Source organism: Papaver somniferum, chromosome 6 (genome assembly GCF_003573695.1).
Source record: "Papaver somniferum cultivar HN1 chromosome 6, ASM357369v1, whole genome shotgun sequence".
In the NCBI taxonomy this organism is placed as follows: Eukaryota; Viridiplantae; Streptophyta; class Magnoliopsida; order Ranunculales; family Papaveraceae; genus Papaver; species Papaver somniferum.
In genome coordinates this window covers 25,445,718-25,456,880 of record NC_039363.1, presented here as the reverse complement: position 1 = coordinate 25,456,880, position 11,163 = coordinate 25,445,718, and the positions used below count along the sequence as shown (strand labels likewise).

The window sequence follows — 11,163 nt, the reverse complement described above, 5'->3', positions numbered from 1 at the left end:
AAAAGAAAAAAAAAAGAGACCAGACCATCAGACCAACTGGAATAAATTCAATAAAGTCGACCACTGGAACCCTTGTATATGCCAGTTGTGTTGACCTAGAGTTAGGATTATCAATCACTAGTTCCCTTGTATATGCCAGTGTGTTGATAGTAGTCAGACTAGTATCTCAGTCCATTAGGATAGGTTCATTTTGGCGGAGGCCTTCAGACAGATATGAGAAACACCGTTCACCTAGTAAACATCAAAACCATCTATGTTTTTCTATATCCATCTTCTTGATCTATCCATGTGATTAGTTTTGACTCTGGATATTGATGTCCATAGTGCGACTATCTGAGTAGAGATCTGTCCTTCATATGAATTTTAGTATGCTTGAGTGCAAACTCGTGTACAACAATTGGAATTTCGCATCAGGGTACTTCCTCCTATAGTCAATAAGTATGCCAACCAAGGAGATTCTTTAGTGCCTTCCAAGGTTCTGTGTAGATAGATAGGGTCTGGAGTAATAAGGTTTTGTGGGTATACCTATGGTAAGCCCTCCGGAGACAACACTCCGCCACTAGGGACACCTAGGGGTTTAAAGGCTTATTGCATACGCTAAATGCAATCGACGATGCCTGCGACAGTGAGTTAGGATTTTATTTCTATTTTATTTTTGCTCGAGGACTAGCAAATAATAGGTTTGAGGGTATTTGATAGACACATTTTTGTGTCTGATATAATCTCAATTGTATATATTGTTAGTGCTCGATTTTGTATTTATTTTGGCTTTTTATGTCTTTGTAGGTGTTTTTGGAAAAATAATATTTTGCGGCGAAATTGGCTCGAAAAGTGTTTTTTGCGTTCATGGGAGGACATTTGCTATTCGGGCCCTCACTTTGGATAAGGGGTAACCTAATTACTAAGGGGAATCCCATTTCCAGGCATCTGCTAATCGTAACCCTACTCTGGATAAGGGGCAACCATCTTCAACATTCAAAAATCAGGTTTTGGCGGGGGGGAAAATGCAGTTAAAGAGCAGTTTTGGCAATCGTGATTTGAAGGAGTTTGAGGTCGATTAAACCTCTGATTTTCATAGGATAGACTCCTTATGGGTCTAGGAATCTGATATGGGTGTTTAAATTGATTAGAATGGGCTCAAACGACGGATTTTTCTCACAACAAGAAAATATGGAAAGTCACGTGTGTGACCTGTTTTAGGGAATTTTAGAGTGATTAAAACGCTGTAAACCTTCCCAAAGATTTGTATCTATCTAAGGAAGAGTTTAGAATAAAAAGGAAAGCTCAGAAACGCGTAGAAATCCTAAAACAAGAAATTGTCGCAACTTGGCCGTGAAGAGAAGGAAAGAGATTTTGGAAGATTTGGGAGAGATTTAATCGGTATTTTTGATATAAATAGATGTATTGGGTCATATATAAGAGGTGTCGAGAGTTTGGGAACCTAAGGAGAGCCAGAGAAGAAGAAATCAGAGCTTTACCAAACTCTGTTTCTGCTGCTGCTGCTGCTGTTGAAGAAGAAGAACAGCTGAAGAACATTGAACCTCGGTAGACAGTCCCAGAAAATTGTCGTTGTTTAACAGCTGAAGAACATTAAGTTGTTCAGGGCAGTCTTATTCTAGGGTTTTAAAATCAGCGACAAAGCAACAGTTTTTCTGTAACAGTTCCATTGTAACAGCTGTTTTGCAACACCAATACACTGTTGCAAACAGTCTGTGTTATTACTTTTCACTCTTTTAATCATATTTTGAGCAACAAACACATATTTTGAGATCATGATTAATATGAGGAGCTAAACCCCAACACTGGGATGACGGAGGAAGCCATATTTCATACGTGTGGTAATTATATTTAATTCTTTTTATGACTTTTTGCATTAATTTAATCGTTTTATGATTTTTCTTAATTAGTTGTGAAGTCGTATGATGATGTATGCTTGGTCTAAGTGATTTTGATGCATCATGCTAGTGATTTACAGTTAATCTTTTTAAAATCTACCCTAGCAAAGAATTGGAGTCACTAAACAAGAGCTATAATTGTCTAAGAATTGATTTTTGAACCACATGGTATGAGGTTTGGTGGAATCCTGAGTCTCAGTAATCTCTCGACATTGTGACAAACCTTTTGTATATATTTTCTTTATTTTTATTGTTTTCTATTATTAAGTCTGAAATTGAGTCTACACAAGTCCGAGTTGAACGAACTTTATTTACAACTTAAAAAACTACATCAGTGAATAAGAGATTCTAGTGATGAATTTGACGTCGAGGAATCCCCATCTCACCAAGAAAAAGGTGCTTACATTAATTTAGCTAAGGATTCTCAATTAAAACCTTTTGAAGAGAATCAAACTTTCATCCATGAAAAGACTCTAAATCAAGATTCAAATCAAGAGATTTATGAGAATGGAAGAACAAGTAAAGAGCCACACAAGTACTCTGAATAATCAGGCATGTGTCCAAATGAGGTTAATAGGCATGTTTCCAAATGAGGTTAAATATGACTTTTTTTTTGGTTTGATCCGCAAAACAAGTGGAGTTACAGACTCACAATCGGTACTCTTAAAATATGAAGATAATACCGACTCTTAAAAATAGACATTGTCTTCGTTTATCTATGCCGACATACGGTATTCCCAAATTTATCAAGGGTCTGTCGACATTTTCGAAGAAAGAAAATAATGTCAATTGTTGCTTTACAGTGGGCATTAAGTATATCTTCAGAAACAATACCGACTGTCCCTTGAAATTGGGCCGAGACTTTTGGTATATGTCGGCATAGAAAACCATTTTGTGCAAGGCCGACTGTTTAACATCGGCATTGATTCTCTTTTTCAACAATGCCGACTGTATCCAATAGTGCAGTCGGTGTTAGTATTATCTTGTCGACAATGCCGACACTTTGTTATATTCCTCCCACTATTTTTTTTTGTTAGATCGTATTTCATTATGGCGAAGACCCTACGCCTGTGCGAGAGTTGAGTCCAGATACTTCTGGGAAGTATGCAATATATTTGGAATTCACGAGTGAAGATGAGGAAATTAAGTGAGTTGAAGATACTACTCTCTATAATAAGTGTGTACTTGTGAGAAACTATCAAGGCAAGGATATTCGGTTTGAGATGGCTTGCGAGAAAGGTGGGTCGCATGCTATCCACAAGAGAAAGGATTATGTATATCACAAGAAGAGTAATGGACTACACAAGTCTAATACGAGGAAGGATGGATGCCCCTTCAAGTTTATATTCAATTTGAAGGGAAACGTATGGAAAGTAAAATGCAGTACTGTTTCCATGACCATCCGGATCCGGAGTCTTTTGTTGGACACTCCTTAGTTGCAAAGCTAAAACCTCATGAATTCGAGGAAGTAAAGAGATTGACTAAAACACGCACCACGCCAAGTCAAATGCTTAGCAATATCAAGGCGAAGGATGAAACTGACGTGTCTTCCTTATAATTTATAATGAGGAAGCAATTATAAGAAGGGAACATTGGCAAGGTAGGTCGGTTATGCAAAATTTATGAAAATTAGCAACCAATCACAACTACACACACAAGGAAAAAATTGGACCGGCTGATAAGGTTCTTCAAATATTCATTGCTTATCCGCTGATGGCGTAATTGGATCAGTCATTCTTTTATGGTTCTTATGATGGATTGTATTTACAAGACAAATAAATACCATATTCAACAGCGTGGGTCATACACCGGAAAAGGTAACGGTGGCGTTGGGTTGGTGTTTTATGAGAAACGAGAAGGATTATGATTATATTCGGGCATTACAACAATTGAAGTTATTTTTCCGGGAAAATGATCTTCTACTTGTCAAAATAATCGACAATGATAACATATTAATGACCGTGATTTCCGATATTTTCCAGCGTACACAAAACTTCCTTTACACATTCCACATAGTGAACAAAGTGAAAAGAAATTGCCATGTGTTAGTGAACCACCAAAGGCGGATATTAAGAAGTCAAAGAAATAAGCACTTGAGGAAGAAATTTGCATAAACCGACTATCACCGGAACAACGAGATGAAAAAAGTTCAAGACAAAGTGGACGAAGAACACAAAGAAAATCATGAAAAATGGTTGAGTTTTCTAGGAGACTGGGATTCCTTGGTTTGAAAAGTAGACAAGAACTTACAAAAAATCATGTAAAATGGTTGAGGTTTCTAGAAAAGTAGGATTCCTTGGTTTGGTCCATCACCGAGACTAGATATGAAGACAACTTGAAAAAGCTTATTGCTCGGTGGAATGATAAGTACCCAAGCGTGGTCTCTTATAGTAGGAAACTATGATTGGATCCGTAGAATACAAATTTATGCGGGCATGGAAGAACCGATGTAGATATAATGGTAATAACCTACTAAAACTGTGAACCGCTCACGACCATTGAGGAGAAGTCAACAGTTGAACGGGAAACAGGATAGCAGGTGATAAGATGTTCTAGACTTTTTATGTTTTGTTTTTATTCTTATAAAAATAAAGGGTCATATGGTGATTTCACCATTTAAAAGATACCCTCTTAGCTAGCTCCATGTAACTGCTGGTATCTCAAAATTCGTGTAAGTATTCTCAAACGTGGGTTCTAATTAAGCAACACATTAATATTTGAAAAATAAGGAGTAATTTTCGTTACTTCCACTGGCGAAGATTATAATTTTAGTTATCTTTTCTATAAAGATTAAATTAGTAAAACCTCCTTTCATTACATATTCCATCTAAATTAGTTTAGTCGGCAAAGATACACGTGTGGTGTTTGTTTTTTCTTTTGTTTTTTGGTAAATTACCAAAAATGTCCTCGTCTTCTTCCAAGTATTTTGTTTTTCTTTCTCGATGGTCAAACAAAGAAAGAGAAAGTGGAAATACCAAAACCTAAAATTTCTAGGAAAAAATTTTGATCGCGCGCTGCGCAAGCAAAAATTGAAGTAGCGTATGTACCACCGTCGGATTAGTGAGATGTGACGTCATCATATTATAAACTTAACTCTAGTTACTTTGAGAATTTTAAGTTTGTCCTACGGACTTCTTAACCTACTCACTCCGTCCGATTAGGAAGTATAATGTTTTACTTTTGAAAAACACCCCCAACATTCTTATAACTTTGGCCTTTTAGCAATCAGTTCATGTTCTAAAGGAAGATCCGATGATGACTTTATGGGAAATAAAGTCCCAAATTGACTTTTTGCTTTCGAGAGCACCTTCATGAACAATTCAGGTCTTTAGGACGTAACCTCAGACCAATTGTTACGTCTTAAATCTCGAAAGAACCAGTTCACAAAATTAGATGAGCTAAAAAATCTATCAATTACTTAAGTTGATCAAGATATTAATTAGGATGAATTTAAATAGACAGAACTTACAGAGACCAAAAAATCTCCAAACTAACCTAATTATCTTCAACATCATCATATCCTAAAGAAATCATAAGCATCATAGTTAACAGACATCTATTAACCATCAGATCTCGATCTTCTTTCCAGCGACCTGCTCATCTTTGTGTCGTAAAACTACGGTACTTGAAAAAACAAAAGTATACGAAATATTTGGAAAAATCCATCAGATCAACTTTAAATCCAAAAAGTAACTCGAGTTAAGTTTAAAAGTTGATGACATCACATCTTGCTAATCTAACGGTGGTACACATGCTAGTTCAATTTTTGCTTGCGCAGCGCGGGATCAAATTTTATTCTCCTCTAATTAATTGCAGAAAGTGTTCGTCAGTCTTGGCTAAAAAGTTCCACAATATGGTTGAAGAATTTTGTTTTCTAAAATATGAAAGATAAAATCTAACCAATTAAGATAGAAGGCACAGCTAAGGGATGCTAAAGTAATTTGAATAACTCCTTATCCAGAAAAATATATTGAGTAATGATTAAACTGCCCTTGACTATCCCCAAATATGTTAAAGATTATACTTTAGATTTTAATTTTATCTTTTAATGTTAGTTATAGAATAAATTTATGAGAAATGATAGATTTTAGTGGCGATCAATCAGGATAAATGTCATTTTTTGGGTTTTGGTTCGTCAAAAATGAAGAAACGGAATTCCAATCGGCATAGATGAATGATGAATCCAATGCCGACTCTTAAGAGTCGGTATTGTCTTCATCATTTATCCATGTTGACATCAGGTGTCCCCAATTTACCAGGTACAGTCGGCATTGTCGAAATGATGCAGGCAATGACGAAAGTTGATAGTGCAGCCAACATAGGTGTAATTATCAGTCGGCATAGCCTTGACCCAAAATCTGCATTATTTGTTGATTGTCGCCGACAGTCCTTAATTTCTATTCAGAGACCAATTATTTGTGTTATCTAGATTTTGTGTTATCTAGTATGGCTTGCCGATGCAAGTAAACCGGGGACCTATATTTTGTGTTATATTCTTGTTAAATTTATAGCTAAGAGTTTCTAAGAGACCCTAGCCATCCTAGAGGATGACACAACCAATAGGCTGCAAAAACAATTCACGAGTATTATGTCAAATACGAGACAGGTCAATCAGAAACTAAACAAGGACGGTAGATACCGTCGTTGTTGTTTTTTAGTAACAAATAAAACGTAGGTAAGTGACTTCTTGATTGCATAAGAACTATGAAGTGGTATGATGTGATTCTTGGACACATGCAAGTCTCATAACCACTAGTATCCTGACAGAGCTTCATCACAACAAAAATTGTATACGCCAAATTTGTTGTGCAACAATCTGCATTGAATTCAGACATTGCCGACGGAGACCCTGAAACTGAAATTCAAACTCCAATTTTTTGATTTATACCCCAAAAAATCAATCAAATAAATATTAATCAACGATTTCATTCGCGGTTTTATTTTTATAGAAAATATTAATTAACAAAGAAATTTTGGAATCAATGATTAATGGAAGAAACAAAAAAAAAAGGAAAGAAGAGGAAGAATCGGCACTATGAAAAGAAGAGAGAATGGGGATACAAAATGATTTAGGTTTTCTTTTTCTTCTTATTATGATAAAGGACAATATGGTCTTTTCACTCTTAAAACTACCCTTTTAACCAAAATCCAGCCCTATTTAACCTGAAATATCTGAGAGTATCCTCCAATTATGCCTTCTTAAGATTCTTAAGATACCTATTTCGTATTAGGAAAAAAATATGTCGACATACTATTTGTTCCCCGTGCACCCATCAAAAAATGCCCCATCAAAAACTTATCCGTACAATGTGCTTGAAGAATAATTGTTTGAGGGGATTATGACTTTCAATTAACGGCCGCTAAAAAGTTTTACAAATGAGCAAATTATTCCAAGTATAATTTTAGGCGAGGAAACATGCTACTTGTTGGTGCAAAAATATTCATCCCAACACTCTTCGAGATGCGTGTAGATGGATGAAATCTCCTTCTTAAATTTGATCCACCAAAGATGCTGATGAAATTGTGATTGATATCGATTGATTGATCTCCAACTACTGATTCAACTTCATAAGAAATTGCTGATGTGATTGATGTTGAATGGTGGGGTACCTGCAAAAAACACTCTGATGCTAAAATCAGAGAAAGTTTCTTCACAGGTGTATTGTGTGGAAAAGGATTAACAAATCCTTACCTTTTGAGTTAGGATTTAACCTCTATTTATATGTAGAGGGTAGATCTAGCTTTAGGGTTTCGCAGTTATCTTTATAACGTACCTTCCCTGTATAAATCCAAGAAAAACAACCAGATTCAATAAAAAAAACTATCATAATCTTTATTTATATTAATTATTGTCTTAAATAATAATTAACCTTTTTATAATTATCTTAAATAACTATAAAATCTAAACCAATTTCTTCCTTTTTCTGTTAAGGTTTTGCATTTATCCTAATTATTATCTTAAATTCTTTATATAAAAACAGAGTTTTTGCGAGCGACGTGGTTAACCGGAGCTTCCGGTTGATTCTGGCCCACCCTTTTAAATTTCATCCAATAGAATTTCAAGAAAATGTTTTGGGCCCACGAAATATTATTTAGCCAACCACTTTTTTTTGAAAATAATTACCTAAAATTACTAAATCTTATTAATTTGGGAAACATAACAAAACAAAAAATAAACAACTTCAACATTACCAAAAAAAAATATTTTCATCATGATAAAATTAAATATGCAATGCACATCATGATATCACCATAAAATTGAATCAATCATATGAATTAAAAACAAAATCCAATGTCCATTGTCCATTTACAGTTATCGTAATAAAATCTTCCTAATTACAACTCCAAACTTCGGGTAAAAGAAAACAATTGCAATTACACTTTCAATTGATATTAAAAGAAATACAAAATTTATATTGACGATTAAAATAAAATACCTGATTTGCATCAAGAAATCTTCTTTCGAGAGTTTACAAAAGGGTTTGTTAATCCTGTACAGATAAAAAACAACATCGTTATGAGTAAAAGATTTGCAGAGAGGATAAAAAAAAGGAATAGGAAACAAAACAAAAAAAAATAAAAAAAAAATAAACGAATGGAATACGGATTCTTAACCCCACAAATTAGGAAAGCAGTTTCGTCAACAATGAAATTTAGGCAAGTTGCATTTTTTGAGTAAGATATCCATATTTATGTGGAAATCAAAAAAGCTTCCCAAAAATTGTTTTCTAAATGCAAATATTTCTTGCATTTAATTTGGCTATCAACAAAATATACTCGAAATCCAAAATTATATAAAAATATGTAAATTTTGATATATCAACTAATATTATTTCCAAAATAATATTGTTGTTACAGGGCCTACGGCCCATGGATGTGCAGTCCAAGTAGGTAATTAGGATTGTATATAAAGGATACAATGTAACACATGCTTCTATTCTAATCTCCTAAAAAGATTGTTCTTCTCCTCCCTCTTATCTTTCTTTGTTTCATCAATAATTCTCCTCAAACACGTTATCACCACAAGCTCTAACCCTGCGGCAATAGATTTTGATTTTTTTTTTTTTGGTTGCTATCAAATCCCTGAAGGATTGTTTTGGGATCGTTGGAATCAATGGAATCGTCATCATCAAATCAGCTAAGTTGAAACTATTTTTTTTTTCTTTTCACTATTTTTGATTTTGGCATATACATTGGGTATATTAAATCTGCGGAATTAAATCGGGATTAGGGATTATTTTGGTTAATCCGTTTGTAATCACATGATTTTGATTTCCGCATATGTTGTTTGGGCATGATGTTTAAACAGAAAATAAAAAAAAAATCTAATCACAATTTGGAGTGATGCTTAAACAAATCTAACAAAAAACAAACAAACAATTGGGCGTGGAATTTGATTGGAATCTATGATACCATTATTTTTTTTTGCGTTTCGAGCGTCTATTAGTAATCTCCGTCGCCGTGAGAAAAAGAAAAGCCAACCTGTCCAACCAACCATCCAACCCGGTTCGGTCCGGTTCGGTTCAATCAACCCAGTTTGGTCCGATTCGATCCAACCCGGTCTGGTCCACCCAACCAACCTGGTCCAGGCAAACCGATCCAACCCGGTCCTGTTCCTGGTTTTCTGCGCGGCAAAATCTGTTATGGTTCTGTCTATATACAGTAGGAACCAAAGCCCAAAAATATGTAACTATAACACTAATGTGGGTCTTTACATTGAATACTTGGTAGGCTTATTTATTTGTTTTTAGAACATGCCTAGCTTTGTTTATTTTTGTCTTAAGAAAAGTCCATATCATATAAATAGTCAATTTAATTATGATCGTTTATCATTAAGAGTTTTGGCTTCAATGTTATTTTATTCTCTTGAATATGATATTGGCTATAGTTGAATGGTGTTTTTTTTAACGTGAATGTTCCGTGGAATGTAATCCACTTGCTCGACTATTAAAGAGTCGGTAGTTTCTAAAGAATTGCAAATAAAATCACATGTATTCCAATTTTTGTGGAAGAACTCACGAAAGATGATATGAGTCAGAAAATTTCCATTTCTCTACTGCATCCATGATACCAATGAACCAGTATATGTTGAAGTATGACAACAAGAGAACTATCTTTAGTAATATATTCAACCTAAAGTAAGTGGTTGACATGTGTTGTGAGATTCTCTTGTCCTGTTGAGATAAAGAAATTTCTCAAATTAAGCTAAATGTAGCAAAATTGAAAATGGAAAGAACCCCGAAGTAACGAGGGTTAGACGTACCGACTCCTATAAAGCATGTGAAAAGGGACATATGTATCATGAGACAAAGATGTACTTTTGTCTTTGATAGTAATAACACCAATACACAAGTATCAACCGAGTATGGGATCAGCTAAAATGTAATTTTAGCTCCCATCATAAATAAAAAGAGTTGGAAATGCATCTAGTCATAGGTATTACTATATACATTGTAATGTATGTATCATAGTAGCAACCAATTTCCACATCAACTTTAATGGCAACAAGAACTTTGCCGGACCAATTGACTATCTTATTGAGTTGAACTAGATCCAATGTCTGCACTTATGGAATGAAAACACGAGACATAAATTCTCTAAAGCACTTGAGATATATTGGGTGACACGTAATATATATTCACTCTAAAGTAATTGAGTTGACTCCCACTTTTATTACGTAATAAGGCCACACCACTTATTAAAACTCTCAAGACCCAAGCGTCTAACTCATAGTTGTTTTTCTTTTACTAGCCTAAGGAATTTAAACTAGTTGTTGAACTATTTCCTCATAATGTTACTACGAGAATTGGATCATCGGGCGAAGCATTACTCAGAATTTGTTTTCAAGATAGAACAAAGACGTCACAAAATCTCTACATGTACCAAAAGATAATCACACCTTGTTGAATTCCACAGAAACCCATGCAATTGGATATCACGTGGAAACTCAGAATGATGAAAATGTAATTGAATGTATCTTTTATAGTCTCTAATGTATTAGAGAAACTAGTGAGTCAATCTAGTGAAATGTAAATCACTATAGTATTTGGATTATTGAATCCATATTGACTCCGACGATGAAATGTTGGGAATTGACTCATACAAGCTTTGGGCATAACCATGAAACCACTTTGGTTGTGACATGATGATCGTTTTGAAAGGACTCATACAAACATCAATTTGTTTGAGTGAACAAAAACGGGAGAAAGATTGACAGAATGCAAAATGAAGACATATCTCTCAATAAGTGTTTTCTAAAGTACTAGAT

At 34.6% G+C, this 11,163-nt stretch overlaps 1 long non-coding RNA gene across 1 annotated transcript; it reads right to left on the bottom strand.

Annotated features, from left to right (window-relative positions):
• Nucleotides 1–6,866: 6,866 nt before the first annotated feature.
• LOC113285546 lies at nt 6,867–8,447 on the bottom strand. Its single transcript, XR_003328723.1, has 2 exons — nt 8,333–8,447; nt 6,867–7,674 (listed from the first exon to the last, which is right to left on the bottom strand). It is a non-coding gene; the product is annotated as an uncharacterized LOC113285546 (long non-coding RNA).
• Between the last annotated feature and the right edge of the window lie 2,716 nt (nt 8,448–11,163).